We start from the raw sequence: 17,475 nt of genomic DNA, 5'->3' as shown, positions 1-17,475 counted from the left end.
TAGAAAGTGTGAGGATTCTGTGAAGTAACTCTTAGTTTCACTGAGGATCCCTAGAGTGTCCCAGTCTTCTCAAAAGTGACACAGAAGTAACTGCAATCTCCCTTCCCTCACCTGAGAAACAGACAATTTTAAATATCTCTGCAGCCATCCTTGCCTCTTACCGATTTCACAAATATTCGCATAAGTAGATTTCCCCAAATAACAAAATCTCTGTTATCCCAAAACTATTAAATTTGAAACTCACCACCTTCCCCATCTCGGTGGACCTCATCTTTTTGTTTTTGTTTGTTTATTGGGGATTGGATCTGGGGGCAGTGTAGAGTAAATTAACGGTGACAGATCCATGATTCAACAAATGTGTGTCTGAGAGGGTATGGCACAATCATATGTATGAGAACCCCACTGCCGTACAAAGGTCTCTCTTAGCGTGGTGTGGGAGCTCAACGTAAATAATGAACTTGGCTGCCTTTCCTGAAGGTGTAGATGGGATGGATGGGCTGAGAGTCACAGGTGTTCCTGACCTAATCTGACTGGAATGCACTGCTCACATCCAGCCCTTCTTAGCTGGAATCAAACTAATCCATTGGAGCAGGCATGCCTGAGTTCATTTAAAGAACTTTGTTCAAAATGAAAAGGGTGTAAGTAGAAATAATTTGAGTCTTTCTTAGGGGAAAGGGGGAGAAGAAAAAGGCAAACTAATAAAAAGAAGAAAAGGGAAACAGGTGGGGGTGGGGATAACCTCCTTGGGAATCACTTATAAAAATAAAAATGGAAATTAGAAAGTATGTGTAAAGCATAGAACTCTGTGGGGAATGCCACAAGCTGAAAGCCAGAAACCAAGGAAAGACAAATCCAAAAGCTTTCTCACGGGCATTTGGGAGCAACAGACCTCCAGGAGGCCGAGGGATGAAGGAAATAAAAGTAGTTGAGACTAAATCCATCCATTTCTAGAGAGGGGAGGGCACAGTCACACAGAAGGCGAGAGGAGGCTTGCTCCTCTGGTTTGAGTAGATCCGCTGTTAAATGAAACTTCCTTGGCACCTTGTCAAGGATTCCATTTTCTCCCAGAGTGAAGAGGTTGATTTATTTATTTCTTAGACAGTCATATAATACAGCATCAAAGCCTTGGGAGTGGATTTGCTGTTTGCAGAAATGCTGCACTGGCCACCAGGGGCTGTTGTTGGGAATGTCTGCAACGGGGTCTAGTTCTGTGGTGACTGTGCAAAGAAAGAAGCTTCTAGAAGTAAGAGGAAAGGGTTCTTTAAATTCTTTTGGCTTCTCAGTGAAATACCAGGTGGGAAGAACATTGCGAGGTGAGGGGTTTTGTGCCTCCACAGTAAATAATTTTATTGAAACCAGAGTCAAATCTGAACAGTCTCGGAAGTGAGCACTGGACAAATCTTGAAAACAAGGCTATGCTGGGGCTCATATAAGTGTGTGTGTGTGTGTGTGTGTGTGTGTGTGTGTGTGTGTGTGTGTGTGTAGGGTGAGGTAGAGAACTCAAAAGGAAGTCACTGCTGAGGGTCATTTTCTTCCCTTTTGCAACGTGTGATTCTGTTGCCGTAATAAACTCATCAAGTCTTGAACATCTGTGAGTGTTGGACAGAAAGAACCAGACTGGGAGGGAGCAAGGCAGGAAGTGACTGAATTGTGTTCTCCACCAACATGTCAAACTGCCCATGAGAATAGTTCCTCCCTGTCCCCAGGCAGTGCCCAGAGCCAAGTCTGCTGGTTCTACACACACAGGAAGAATGGCTGATGGCAAGACAATTCCCAGTGTTTCCATTAGGCTTCAGGGTTTGCCTGTCCCAGTTCAGATGCTGTTCGGACTCCCGGGAACCAGCCCAATGCACTGCTTTCTGATTTCATCTCTTTTGGTCTTTCTCCTTATCCACCCTGCTAAGGGATCCATGGAGGGTAATGGGCAGCAGAGGAAAGAGACACACTGACCACCCCCCACCCTGCAACATACACATACACAGAGCTGTGCCCATTCTGACGAGCCATGTGCAACTTCTTACTGCCCAGGGGTCATTTGGAGTCTAAAACTCATGGCAGGAGGATTTGCTGTTGATGTTGTCACTGGGCCTGAAAAATCAACATAAAACCAACACCCTCCATGGTGACCATATTCACCTGACATTTGGAAACGTGGGCGCCATAGCACCTTACTTCTCACTGTTTTCTTGTGCTGACTCCAGCAAGCTGAGCAAGCTTTTCCAGGGAGGACCAGGTCCTGGCACCACAGCCTTCTGAGAAACTAAGACACAATCTCCCCATTGTATCTGTTCTGAGCCCTATCTAATGGGTAGCAGGAGACATCTCTCAATCCACCAAGGTCCTACTAGTGTGAAATCAGTCTCTGTTCTCACTAACACTCCAGAAGTGTGCTGGGAATTCTTGCTCTCCCAGTGAGCCCAGGGCACCAAGGAGCATCACTCTTCAACCTATGCATTGACATTCTGGTGGGGACTATGTTGCTTCCCACTCTAGTGGCTCCTTCCAGAAACATGCTTCATAGCCTTCATCTTCATTCAGAGTCTTTGCCACCTTCTCTACAAGTGAGAGGTGATGGACCCATCCTTGGAGATAGAGGAGCATTATGAAGGAGCTTCAGACCCTCTGCCCATATTCCCAGAGGGGAAGAGCCCCACACCAATTGCTGCTTCCACCATGCTGTAAAATACATCTTGGAGGCCCGAACATTCAGGATTGCCTGAGCCAAAAGTCTCCATGGGTCCTGTCTGAAGAAAAAAATTGCTTGTGTATGAAGTTCATATAGTGAGGAATATTGGGCTTGGGGAATGGCATAGAGATATGGATTAGCTGGTGGAGACAGGCTGGACTTGGTAAGGTCAGGTGAAATCGAACTCAGTAAGGTCAAGTTCGGATCCATAAAGGGCCAAATGCAGGGCATGATGCTCTCATGTGTGCAGCAGAGCAAAAGAAAATTGTCTGGAGATTCATTTTATAAAGCAGAAATGTTGGATCCAGAGAGATTATACAGGACTTAAGGTCATGGTCTTAGATGTGACTAATCCTTGTTCAATCCCCAGCACTCCATTTCTTCCCAAACATCAGTAGGTACAGCTGGAGGTGCCCGATGTGACTCTAGAGGCTCCCTAAGAACCAATAGGGTGGTCTGGGGGATCATCACCAGTGCCTTAAAGTCTAAGCCAGCATCAAGTCTATCAACCCTCATGCTGATGGTTAGTGAATCGGTTGGTGAAGAATTGCCAGAATGGGCTTCAAGTGTCCTGAGCCTCACTTAAGAGCAACCCCCAATCCCGTACTTTCACCCCCTCCAAAAGAAAATGGGAATGCCACATGACCGAGAAATCTCATACTAAAGAATATGAAAACATTGATTTGTCAATGGAGAGATAGTACAGTGGATAGGGCATTTACCGTGCATGTGGCTGACCCAGGTTTAATCCTCAGCACCTCATATGGTTGCCAAGCACCACCAGGAGTAATTCCTGAAAGCACAGTCAGGAATTAGCCCTGAGCACTTCTGGGTGTGGCTCAAAAACAGACATTAATTCAAGGGGGTATTGGCACCTCTATTTTCATAGGCATGTAATTCACTATAGTGGCATGTCCTCAACAGGTGACTGAATAAGTGTATCATGTGCCATAGCCTCAGTACTATTCTGTTCTGCATGGTGGAAAGTTGGAGTTGGGCCCTAAGGACAAAGGCCAGACCTTTGGGTGATTGTGATGTGTAAGGAAGTGAGAGGCAGTTACAGGTGTTTCACATGTGGAATATGAATCGCTAGTGGAAAGTCATGGTAGAAAGCAATAAAACCAACTTCTAGACTCAGTGAAACCCATCGGACTTACCAGAAGTTAAGGGTGGGTGAGATATGGGGCAGAGCCTTAGGACAGTGGGTAGGGTATTGCCTTGCATGTGGCTGATCACTAGCATCCCATATGGTCCCCCAAGCACTGCCAGGAGAAATTCCTGCGTGTAGATAAAGGAGTAACCTGTGTATACTGGTTATGATCTCAAAACAATAGAAAAAAAAAACGCTAAAAGGTGGGAGGTGGGAGGAAGGAGAAGAGCAATGTTCCAGAGGCAAGGACAGAGCTTGGGGCATTGGAGAAGGGGGTGATGAGAAGCACGACAGAGAGAGGCATGAAATTACACAATGGAGACCAGTGGTGTGCAAGAGAGAAAGAAAGAGAAAGAAAGAAAGAAAGAAAGAAAGAAAGAAAGAAAGAAAGAAAGAAAGAAAGAAAGGAAGGAAGGAAGGAAGGAAGGAAGGAAGGAAGGAAGGAAGGAAGGAAGGAAGGAAGGAAGGAAGGAAGGAAGGAAGGAAGGAAGGAAGGAAGGGAGAGAGAGAGAAAGAAAGAAAGAAGGAACGAGAAAGGGGAAAAAGAAGTTAAAATAGGCAAAGGCTTGAGAGAGAGTAGAACAGGTTCTGGGGCTGGAGAAATAGCACAGAGGGTAGGGCATTTGCCTTGCATGTGACTGACCTGGGTTTGATTCCCAGCATCGCATATGGTCCCCTGATCACTGCCAGGAGTAATTCCTGAGTGCAGATCCGGGAGTAACCCCTGAGCATCTCCAGGAATGACCCCCCAAAATAGAACAGGTTCTAATCTATGGTTCCATCTTTGGTTCCACAAGTCTTGTCAGGAGTGATCCTTAAGTGCAGAGCCAGGGATCAGCTCTGTTCATGGCCAGATGTGGCCCTAAACAAACAAAATTGGAAAAACTGTGGTTTAAGGGAAATAAAAAGATAGGAGAGTAAATTGTTTGGCATACTCTGCTTTTTATCGCAACCCTTGCATAAGATATGGTATTATTCATACTTGATGGCAACTTTAACCTCTGTAGCTAGGCCTGCTGTGTTGTTGATAAAATTGAGATAAAAATAAACAAAACAAGATGAAAGAGTTTTCTACTGCCTGCTGGCTGAAGACAGGATGGTGTTCTCCATCAGTTAGGGGGTTGCCGTGTAGGGACTACCCGTCCTGTTCTGTAGGCGTCTCTAGTTCCTTGGAAAAGGTCTGGCCAAAGCATTGTGGGGGCCTCAGGCTCAATGCCAGGTGCCTCACAGTCCTTTAAGCACTGAGTGGAGTACCTCTCTCAAACTGCACAATGTTCCCACTCCCAGGAAAAACAAAGAAACAAACAAAGAAAAAAAAAAGCAAATAAAATACCAAGGAAGCACTATATGGGAATTTGGGGGACTATGGAAATAAATTTATTTAAAGGTATTTAGGAATGAAATTGTTGTATTAGAAAACTCAGCCTTTGATTTGAAATGAGCAGATAGAGAATTCCTTGAAATTGGAAATTGGTTTTACTAATCATTGAAGAATGAGCCTCAAGAAAGAAACAAGAAAACCCTGAGAAAACTCAGCTTGTTGTGAGTGACCTATATTCATTTAACATGCATTTATCAAGGGTTAAAACTCTGTGCAATCTAAAAATCCTTATAAATTAGACATGATAATTGATATCCCAGTTTTCACCTCAGGCCAAGAGTATCTTGTTCAGGACCCTATCACTGGTGAAGTTCTGTTCAGCTAGTTGATTTAAGAACCTGTTTTCTAATCCAACGTCCTTGGCTCCACTTGACAGGAAGGGAACTAGAAAAAAAGAAAGTGGAAGAGGAAGGGAAGGAGGAGCCTCCTTTACAGAGGAGAAGAGTTGGGAATCACTCAAATGCTATGGAGGAATATGAAGGAAGCTTCTGGACACATTCAAGGACTGTTCGTAGAATAATAGAAAAAGAATCGCTATCCCTAGATAGCCCATCAACACCATGCCCCAGGAATGCAGAGTAAGGAGGTATTTTCAGGAATACCATGTTCATCAACAAAGAGAAATAGAGCCTGGAATGGTGCCAGCTCAAGGAGTATATGATAAAAGCAGTTTATGATAGAGCAGAAGTAATCGAAACTGATAGATTTCATTTAGATAGTGTCTGAGTACAAATATCGGGTGAGAGTCTTGAGTCGAAAAACTCCAGATCCTTCTTCACGACACCAGCCAAACAATTTTTGCAGTTAAGTCCAGGAGAAGGTGGCTGAGTCAGCCTGTGTATAAGCAAGTCATGGAACTCATGGGATTCTCTTATTTCCTCCCCAAACTTCTTGTCCCTAATGTTCACACTTATTACACATTCTGGGCTCGTAGGCAAGCATGCCTTTTCACTTCAACTCCCGACATTGGGGGGAATATTCACTCTTTCAGTTAAAGGCCGAGGGCTGGAGTGATAGCACAGCTGGTAGGGTGTTTGTCTTGTATGCGGCCAACCCGGGCCCGATAATTCCCAGCATCCCATATGGTCCCCTGAGCACTGCCAGGGGTAATTCCTGAGTGCGGAGCCAGGAGTAACCCCTGTGCATTGCCGGGTGTGACCTAAAAAGAAAAAAAATTCAAAAACCTATCTCTGTCAGAGGTATACTTGATATTGCTGTTGAGTTGTTTCATTAACTGGTGGAGAATGGATGGGATGTCCACGTGGAAACAGTGACATCTTATCCGGGCAATTTGGATAATTTAATATAAGACAGCTAAGGTTGGGGACGTTTTTACCTCCCAAATTAGAACTTGGTAGATATGCAGGTGGATATCAAAAGGTCTGTGCCACTACACGCATAGATCCTAGCGAAAGATATGTTCCAGTAGTGACAGTGTAACCCATTTTGCAGCAAACAGTCAAGAATTTTTTAACTCCTCTCATGCCATTCTGGGTAGCTCTGGCCAACTGCTGACCTTCCCTTCAGAGGTCCAGAACAATCCCTGTAGATAGGCAGCTGATATCTCAGCTGACCAGGCAGGTCAGGTTCAAAAGAAAGACAGATGTGATTTGGTCAAAGTCCATTTACTGCTTCTCCTGGTATCCAATAGTTAAAGCCATTCCTCCTGCCCCGGAAAGCAGAGGTCAGTCAGAAGGCTTAACCATAACTGATGTTGATCCAAATGAAAAACATCAAGAGAAATGCAGCACCTCCACCCCTCCAGCAAATTTAAGGCACGTGTGCACACACACACACATGTGCATGCACACACACATGTATACATTTACATGTGTGATAGGCAGAGTAGCTTAAATATTCAAAGGAAAGAAAAATCATTAAAACCCAGATGGAAATTACCTTGTTTCATTTCTAATTGGCTTTCAAATAATGACTACCATAAATGATGGACAATCTGTTGTGGGTGTGTTTCATACAAAAGTCTATCCAAGGCCAAGCAAAAGTACAGGAGATGAAGGGCTTGTCCTGCATGCGACAGACCCTGGTTTTAACACCCAGCCCCATGTATGGTCTGCCCCGTGTCCACTTCCGGAAATAACCCCTTGGCACCTTTGGGTGTGTCCCCTAATCCAAAATAAAATGAAATTATATTAAAGTCCTTTCATTGAGTCCCACTTGAAAAGACCTTTGTGAGTCATTGAGAAGTTCATGCATGTATAATATGCTTTGAATTATAGGAAAATATTCAGAATGAGACATTGTTTATGATTGCCTCTCTTGAACTTTAAAGTTAAACAAATACAAGGACTAGTTCTAATCCCGTTGGGCTAGAGATGTTTTCTGGACAGTTCCACAGTCAGAAATGTATACCTCACATTTTTTGTGGCACTCATTAAAAATGTATGTTCCTAGAACTTCTCTACCCGTAAGGAAAAATAATCTGTTGATGCATGATAAGCCATGCATTCATTGGTTCTTTCCTTCAGTCTTTCAAAACAATGATTGCACTTGTTTATTTAAGTCCTGGGAGAAGAATAAAAACTAAGACTGAAGAGTAGAACTGTAGTACTCTCATCCCATTGTTCGAACAAGCACCAGTAATGTCTCCAAGTGAGATTTGTTGTTACTGTTTTTGGCATATCAAATATGCCATGGGTAGCTTACCAGGCTCTGCCATGTGGGCGGGATACTCTCGGTACCTTGCTGGGCTCTCTGAGAGGGACAGAGGAATCGAACCCCGGTTGGCTACATGCAATGCAAACTCCCTACCCGCTGTGCTATTGCTCCAAGGCTGAAGAGTACAGTTGAGTACCTAATGCACTTGTTCATAATTCAGAGGACCAGAGTTTGATTCACGGCTCCTCCTGGAGTCCCCAAGGCACCATTAGGTGTGATCCCTGAGCACAGAATCGGGAGATAAACACAGCAGTTTATGCACACACCCCCTCAGAGATAGTTAAATAAGTCAATATATTTAGAAAGAAGGGGAAAAGTGTAATGACCATTTTGCATCACTTACAACTTTGCATTGCGTCAGGAATTCTTATTGGGTTTATCACTGCACAGCACCTCACGCAGACTTTAGCAGTACTGGTTCTCCAGGACACATCCCTGGTGGCCCAGGGGTGCAGAGGGAGGCAGTAAGTAGTCTGCCCTCCCTTCTCCCTTTACGGCATAAGTATGACATAAGTCACCATCAATGGATTCTATATTTCCCTTCCATTCTACTGGACATCCTCTTATAGGAGGTCAAGAACCCTGCCTTCCTGCCCTCATTCATTTGCTTGTGAATACCACAATCCTCTACATGGGTCCAACACTGTACCACGTGCTGACAACCTGATATACAAAAAAGAACAGTCTTGGGGACTTTGCCATTAGGTGAGAGAAATCAACACAACAAGCAGATGCAGCTGAGGTGCAAAGGACGTTGTGTAAAACAAAGCACTGCATCAGATGGATAGAGCAGAGAAAAGCCCAGGAGGCATCTCAGAGGAGGTGACCATTCATTAAGTCTTGAAATTTCATGAATCCTTGAGGTTCTTTTGGCCAGAGGAAAGAACGGAGCCTTCAGGTTCAGTGCTCCTTGAGGGCTCGTGACAGGAGTGACTTTTCAGAATCGCATCTTGGTTTGATGACTTCTGAGAGCTCCTCAGCCCTCCCTAGCCACCACCCCAGCATGTGTCTTCTGGTTTCAGTTCCTCGAATTTTGTCTGTGAAATCGATGCCTTTGGTTACACAGTTCCCAGTAACTGTGTACTCCCTTAAAGACACACAGTGCGGAGATGCTCCTAATGCTTTCTGTGCCCACACCGTTTGTCACAGCCCTCCCAGTGACCCTTTGATGCTCTTTGTCATTCTGAATGAAGACCCTGGATATTCTGCTTCTCTCCTGCCAAGCTGTGACTTCAGGCACTGCCGAGGTGTCTCCCCAAGCCCGCAGCTTCCCCAGGTGAAGTTCAGAATCTCCAGTAGTACAGGCTTCCCTTACTGTTTTCCAAGCTCGACTTCCTCTGACTAGGGCTGTTGCAGAGATGGAACAGATGCTAAGAAAGTCTCTCTAACTGCTGGCCAGATTATTCTGGGCTACTGACATCCTCATCACAAAACTATCGGGATTAAGATGAATCAAGGAAGCTGACCAGTCAAGGAGCTTTAGTTATGCGATTCCCCAGAAAAGTTGGAGCTCTCTGGCTGATTTGAATTTAGTATCTGCTCTTTTAAGGGATTTTTAATTGCTTTTAAAAAAAAAGCACTTTGTTATCATTAACTTTTATCGCCTGGCATTTTACTTAACAGCCCTATTCAGTTGTCTGCATGTTCCCTTCTCTTTTCTCATCCCTCAAGCCTCCAAAGGCTGAGAGTCAATTGTTTCACACTGTGTTTAAAAAATAAAAATAGGGGCTAGAGAGATAGTACAGCAGGTAGGGCGCTTGTTTTGCGCATAGCTGACCTGGGTCAATCCCCAGCCAGGAGTAAGCCCTGAGCACTGCAGATGTGTCCCCAAATCCTCTCCCCCTGCACCAAAATCAAAACAAAAATAAAAATAATTTTGATAACCCTTGATTCCTTCGCACATTGCCAGCACAGATAATTGAAGCATAAGCATATGCAATAGGTACAGACATGTCTTTAGGCAGAAAGTTAATGATACAGCATCGGGGTCTGCTAAAGAGATTTAATTTATTCTTTCTATCACTTTCCCTCTTAACAGGGTTCATTTAGAGTCAATAGTAGCTTCGTTTTAAATGCCATGAATTCTCAAATCTTCTGATTTAATTATGAGAACGAAAGGGATGTCAAATCATCGGGCGTTTGTGTTTGGGTAGAGTAAATAAGGTGCGCACAATTCCGATAATAAATGACATTTCTCTCAACTATTTCCAATTAACTTCATTCTCACATTTTAATTCTTTATGCTCCAACTGTGTAGTCATTAATATCATATTTCCAGGAGAACAGTTTTTGTTACAGCATGCATTTTTTTTCCATCTTTGCTCCTGAAGCTAGAAAAACCAGACTGCTCTGTTGTAAACTTTTATTGGCAGGGGTTCATAATTCAGCTGTAAAATTTCACGCTGGGCTACAATTCAGTGTACGAGCCCTATGCCCCGAAGAGCTTATGTTACTACAAAAACAATTGTAAAAAAAAAAAATCCTTTTTCTCTCTCTCTTTTTAGGTGGAACAGAAAAAAAAATGATATAGTCAGGAACATTATCCTTTCTAAAATACCATTTTCAAAAATAAAATTGATGGATGAGATGATATACTTGACCCTTATCTCTAACCCCTCACCCATCAAATCAGGGTGAGAGAAATAGAACATTTACACATGGAACAGGTACCACAAGCAACGTGGTAGATGGAATCCAGGGAATAAAGACCCTCACCTTCAGTTTCCTAAGTCAGAATCAATCCACTGAGAGATTGTTCTCATCACAGTTGACAGGAATTCCAATATCAATCAATTTAGGGTACCCTTTGGTGCCCCTGGGCTGTATGAGAACTCCAGACTCATGCATAACCCAAGAGGAACAAAGGACTCTGAACTAGGTCCTTGTGGGCCCTTTAATCCTTGCCAGGCAGTGCCTGTCTCAAGGCTCCCAAGTTCATGTCCATGTCAAGGAGCCTGAGGGTTTGAGAATAGGAGCTTGCCTGATCCCGCAGCGCCCCCCAAATACTTGAGCTCATTACATGGCCAGACACGCATCCCTCCTCCGGTTAGAAAAGTGGATATCTGTTTCCTGTCTGTTGGGAACCTGATCCCAGAGGATACAAGTTGATTCTTTTCTGACTCTAGTTTATTTTTACCTCCTTCTTTTGATTGGGAATGGGACAAAGAAGATGGTGTAGAAACGGTGTTTTCAATATCCCCAGTATACTCTACAGAATAAAGTTCTATTTCCCTTTACAGCAGTGGGGAGAGGACTAATGTGACATAGATTTCATTTTAAATATGCAACAAGATTGCCTCTATCTTGGGCTGTGTGATGAGACTCTGATCTCATTCTCTTCATTTATAAAATGAGAGATATAGGCACTCTACAAATTGTCTGCCTGTCCTAAAATGGTAGCACTGTAGCACTGTCATCCCGTTGTTCATTGATTTGCTCGAGCGGGCACCAGTAATGTCTCCATTGTGAGACTTTTTGTTACTGTTTTTGGCATATAAAGTAGGGTGTTTGCCTTGCACATGGCTGACTTGGGTTCCATTCCTCCATTCCTCTTGGAGAGCCTGGCGAGCTACTGAGAGTATCCCACCTGCACGGCAAGAGCCTGGCAAGCTGTCCTAAAAATCAAACTTTTTTAAGAAATAGAGCCCAGTCTTTCTGACTTGATTTTTATATTTGGTTGATTTCACAACCAGAAAGTGTGGATTTTCACACCAAACTTGGAATGCATACAATCAATATTGTGTATTATTTCCATGATGGCTATAGAGGATTCTTCCTTTTCACAAAGCTGGGTTGACCCATTGATAGTAAAACAGCGGGGATGTGGAAAGATGATTTAGAAAGTTTACAGAAAATGAGTGATTTATAAAATATATGCCTTTTTAAAAAAAAAAGCACAGTTTTGATAAAATTTACTTGAGAGGGTTGCTATAGGGTTATGGAAAAAAATACAGGAGCTGCTCTGAAGAAGAATTGAAAAGGAAACAATGGCTTTCTCAAGGGTTTTGCTCTAATTCTTTTCTTCAATCTTGCTAAGGTCCCCCCAGATCCAAACCTTGGCATATCTGGGTCACTGGAAAGTTCAAAACTTAGAGCCACTCATTCATGATTGGAGACTTTAAAGCTCTCCCTGCTTCCTCCTACTTAATTATCTATGCACATTCTACAGATAGGCTAATTTCATGTTGGGGTGTAGGGAAGCCAGTGAGAGGGGCCAGTGGCTCTGAGCTGCTCATGGATATTCACTTAGCACACTGAGTCTGAGAACTTTGAGTCCATTCTAAATGATAAGTCATTTGGAGCCCCTACTGCTAGGAACACACCAGTAACACACCGATGAAGAACAACAACAGGGGCAATGCAGTAAGAGTAAGAGGAGGTGGGAGGGGGCAGCTTGTAAGAGCCAGAAAGCCTGAGACGCAAGAAGGATACAATGAACTGTCCCACCCTTCAGTCTTGCAGGATAACTTTTCGTTTCTCTAGTGAATCATTCAAGGCTCTCAGTATAATGTACCTGTGTCTAGTTGATAGACACAGGCTGGAGAAAGTTGGTGCAGTCTTCTTTGCAGCCCACCATAGTTGAGCAACATCTTTCTTCCTGACCTACACTCCACACTCCACAGAGGATTGAATGGATGCATTCACTGACTTGTTGGCCAATAAAGATGCTCCTAATACATGGGAGATCTTAGTTCCCCTTCCATTTTAGGACCTAGCATCAGCTTCTTCTGGCTTCTTTTTTTTTTTTTTTTTTTTTGCTTTTGGGTCATACCTGGCTCTGCACAGGGGTCACTCCTGGCTCTGCACTCAGGAATTACCACTTGTGGTGCTCAGGGGACCATCTGGGATGCTAGGAATCAACCCAGGTCAGCCGCGTGCAAGGCAAACGCCCTACCCGCTGTGCTAACACTCTTCTGGGTTCTTAACTGACACAAGAGCCACAGGTTTCTGGAGATATAGATGAACTAACCTAGAGGAAGCGAGGAAGGCCTGGGAAGAGAATCAACTGGGAAAAGAAGAAACATAAAACAAATGCATTTAAGCTTGGACATAATGTGAAAATGACCTATTTGGTTAGAAACCATAGGACATAATTTGCTGCAAAAATACGTTATTGATTCATGATTTCAAAACCAGAATTGCCTGTTAATCACATCTCTGGAAAGGGAACATTTCAAACTGTGATCCCTACAAGTCACACCAGGCAACCTCAGGATTTCCCACCAGGTGGCGCTCGTGCAGTAACCTTGGAGCCTCAAGAAGCAGAGATGGTTGAAAAGCTGAATTGGGAGATATTACTGTCAAACAGATGTTCTTGTCTTTGATGGTGTATCTAAGTTAAGGTAGGAATGATGAGGTCGGAAAGGCTAATAAATTTATTATGTGGTGGAAAAGTTATTTCTCCTTGCCCATGAGACAGAAAAGCCATTATTTTTAATGCATGATACTGGCTGTTCTTTGTTCACTGTGACACAAAATTCTCCTAATCCCCCCCCTGACTTTTGTTATTCTTTGTGTGATATGTGTCTTTGGTTATGAGGAAAGAAGAAGAGATTATAGTCGTGACTGTAAGCTGAGTTCAGTAAATTTAAATAAATCTGTCGCCAGGAAAAAAAAAAAGGCTTTTGGACACCGATCATCCATCCAACAGTGAATAAAAAAAATGTAGACAGTGCATTAATGCAAAGAGGCGCATGGTGTGTGGAGTGGCATTGTCCATAAACAAAGCAGACAGTTTGACAAAAGTGCTTTTCCCCTACTTTGATCAAATAGACTTAGAGCATCTTTGCATGAGCTTGTCAAAGTGTTGAATCTGGTTTCCATCTCTTTATCCCTCCCCTTCACCCACTTTCCATACACCCCCACCACACACACACACACACACACACACACACACACACACACACACACACATCTTTTTTTGGAGCTCCTCCCTACAATAAAAGATGTTGTGAGGCTGAAGTTTATGGTTCCTGTCTAAGGAGAAATGAAGCAGGAAAAGTCTGGGACTCTCATTCTTTTCCCTCATTTTGTCTCTGAGTCTGCTATCCAGGTCTGCAGACTCTATCCAGGTCTGCAGACTCTCCCAAGAGTCAGTTCTGTAGCAGAGAAGGTTTGTCAAAGACAGGAGGAGTTGAAACAGGTGAAACCTGGGTTTTTCTTACATGTCCAAGTGGTGCTTCAGGTTCAAGGCTGATTGTGAGTTTGGGGAATGATGATATCAAGACCTGAGCAGGAAAAGAAGGAAGAAATTGGAACAGATCAGGAAAAAATTGCATTTAGGAATTCAGTAAATTAGAAAGAGTATGGGGAGATATCATTGGTTTTATGATCCATTTTGATTCTTTTTTAATCTTTTAATTTTTGAGAGTCTGTGGTTCATAGTGGTTTCTTATCACTCTCATTTTAGAATAATAAAAATGAAGAGGAGGGTAGTTGGAAGATTTTATACCAGGCTTCCCAACTCTAAAGGGAACAAAGACACAGACTCAAAATGAGCACTGTCATTAAAATCTCAAAGGACTGATGGTAGAAGGCCCTAGGGGTGCCAGATTGAAGACAATTGAGCCTTCTTTGCCTGGAGGGAAAGCATTCCTGGAGCATTCTTTTCCCTTAACTTAGGAGGATCCTTGAGAAACTGAGTTTGCAATCACAATTAACTCCTGGAGAGACTGAGAGATAGTTCTAGAGGTTTAAACCTGCATCCTGAACCCCCACCCCACTTTCTTTTGACTCCCCCTCTGATAGCTCCAGAGCATCACAGGTTCAAGGACACCAACCCCCCTAGATAGATCACTGTATCACTGTCATCCCATTGCTCATCTATTTGCTAGAGCGGGCACCAGTAATATCTCCAAGTGAGACTTTTTGTTACTGTTTTTAGCATATCTAATACACCATGGGTAGCTTGCCAGCCTCTGCCATACGGGCAGGATACTCACAGTAGCTTGCCGGGCTCTCTGAGAGGGATGGAGGAATTGATACCACAGCAGGTAGCAAACGCCGTACCTGCTGTGCTATCTATCGCTCCAGCCCCCTAAATAGATAATAAGTAAATAAAAAATAAAATGTGTCTAGGCCAAAATTTGCTGAAAAAATATATTTTTTCAGATTTAGGGCTCCATATATGGGTACTTGAAAAATTGTGTTTCTAACCCAAATATATATTGTTTAAGCAAAGCTGTGTTGTGAAAGGACTGGAACGATAGCAAAGTGGGTAGGGCATTTGCCTTGCACACAGCCAACCCAGGTTCATTTCCACCATCCCTCTCAGAGAGTCCAGCAAGCTACCGAGAGTATCCCACCCGCACAGCAGAGCCTGGCAAGTTCCCTGTGGTGTATTCGATATGCAAAAAAACAGTAACAAGTCTCACAGTGGAGACGTTACTGGTGCCCGCTCCAGCAAATTGATGAACAACGGGACGACAGTGCTACAGTGCTATGTTGTGAAAAGTGGTATTTTGTCTCCATTCTTTGCCCAGTGATCTAAACATATTCAAGATCAGTAGGAACATGAGTCAGGCACGAGCTCCTGGCAGCTCCTGGCATTGGGGTTGTGACGTGCTATCTCCCTCTTAGTCTTACTTAGGAAATCTTTAAGTAATAGGCTATGCTTCTTCATAGTTCCAGGCCCTGCAAATTCTATAGCCGATGGTCACAGAAACCTGCTAATCACTTTGTGTCTGTACTCACACCCAGCAGTGCTCAGGGTATACTCCTGGCTCTGTGCTTAGAAATCACACCTGTGGTGTTTATGCCATGCCAGGATTGATTGAACGTGGTTGGCCCTGTACGAGGCAGTTGCCCTATTACCTCTGTTACCTTGATGATCCATGCACTTCTTTGTTCATTGGAAAAGCCCACAGGGGAAATTTGCCTTGCCCAAGGTACGAGCTCAGTTGTTCTAGCCATGTTTTCTCCACTCGTGTCTTCAGAAAGGGACTTTTCCACAGCTTGCAGCTCTCAGTCATTCTGTGTTCTTAGGAGCTCCCCTTCTCAGAAACAGACCTTCTCTGAACTTATCTCCCGGCACTGTGAGCCTCAGATTAATCCCCTTTGTACAGCCTCAGGTGAGCCCTGCATCTTCCTCAGTGCCATCTGAGATATGAACCCCCTGGGAGTTTCCCATCACCCATGCCCAAGGCTAAAAGAGTTCTTCTGGCAGGTCCCGGTGGCTTTGTGAAATATTAAATATGTTCCGTCGTCACTGTACATTGAAAAAAAATCAAATCTGAGAAATCTTCTTATGTATTAAGTATCTGTTTCAACATGATATTACACTTGGCAGAGGACAGCGGACTTTCACTAGCGTCTTGTTTCTGTAGAATCTGTCAAAAGTAGACTGAGATTAAACATATCTGAACTGAAAGGCAGCTTATAGAAGGGCAAAAAAAAAGAAAGAAAGGAAAGAAAGAAAAATGATGTTTGAACTATGTGAAACAGAGTCGGTTCTGGGTGTCCATTTCAAGAAGTCCATTAGCAGAGCAGGGAGAAAGAAAAAAAAAAAAAGACTCCCAAGGCTAATGTGCACATCCCTTGGTGCAGAGAGAAGCTATTAGACCTTTTCCAAATAGTTCTGGAAGAGTGTGTGGAGAAGGTGGGATTGCGTGAGCTATTTGGATGATGGGAGAGAGATAACTTGGCAGCCGGCAGGAGAGAACATTCCAAGAATATGGCACCGCTTGGAAAAGGCTTGTGTGGGATGACTGGGTGATGGAGATATTAAGCCAATTGGCATGGACTGTGTGGAGGCTCTGTCCAAGGGAAGAATTTCAAATTTGCTTCAAAACCAAATAATGACTTTCTGGGGCATGATTGCAGAAGGAACAATACATTTTCTAATCAAATGCACATGACGCGCACCATGGCTCCCCGGGGATGGAATTCCTAGAAGACTCATGGGAAATGAAGAAGAAGGGAGGAAGAGAGGAGGGCAAGAGGCATCCATAATCCTCAGGGAAGCTCATGTGACTCTGCTCCCCAGGGCAGCAAGGGCAAGTCCTTGGAATGGTAGAGTAGATGGGAGCATGCCCTTGGTTGATCACTGTGGATAGACACACAGACATCAGCCTGTGTCCCAATTGCTCTCATCTTTCCTGGTTTGCTGATGACACAAGTATTGGCAGATGGTCCCTTGGCCTGGGTCTTTGTGTTTAAGGCCACTGTCTTCATCTAGCTCATGATTGATGTAAAACCAAGTCACACTGCACCAGGTATATGCGAATACCACACCTCTGACAGTGCAGAGGTGTGGTATTCGCATATACATGCATAGGTGGCATCCACATCTGCATATGTCAACTATAGAGCCCACAATACTGTAAGTATGAGATCTAAACTGTGACCACCAAACTTGAAAATGTACCAAAGACCCTGACTTGGGGGGGGGTGGGAGGGAACCTGGGGACATGGGTGGATGGATGTGGACACTGGTGTTGGAATTGGTGCTGCAACATGGTACACCTGAAACTGAACTATGAGTAACTAGGTGATACACGGTGCCTCAATATTCAATGTCATATTTTCGGAAATAAAATAACATCTATTTAAGAAATAAAATTAATTCTAAGGGTAGTTTTCTGC

Source organism: Sorex araneus, chromosome 1 (genome assembly GCF_027595985.1).
Source record: "Sorex araneus isolate mSorAra2 chromosome 1, mSorAra2.pri, whole genome shotgun sequence".
NCBI lineage: Eukaryota > Metazoa > Chordata > Mammalia > Eulipotyphla > Soricidae > Sorex > Sorex araneus.
This window is presented reverse-complemented; position numbering follows the sequence as displayed.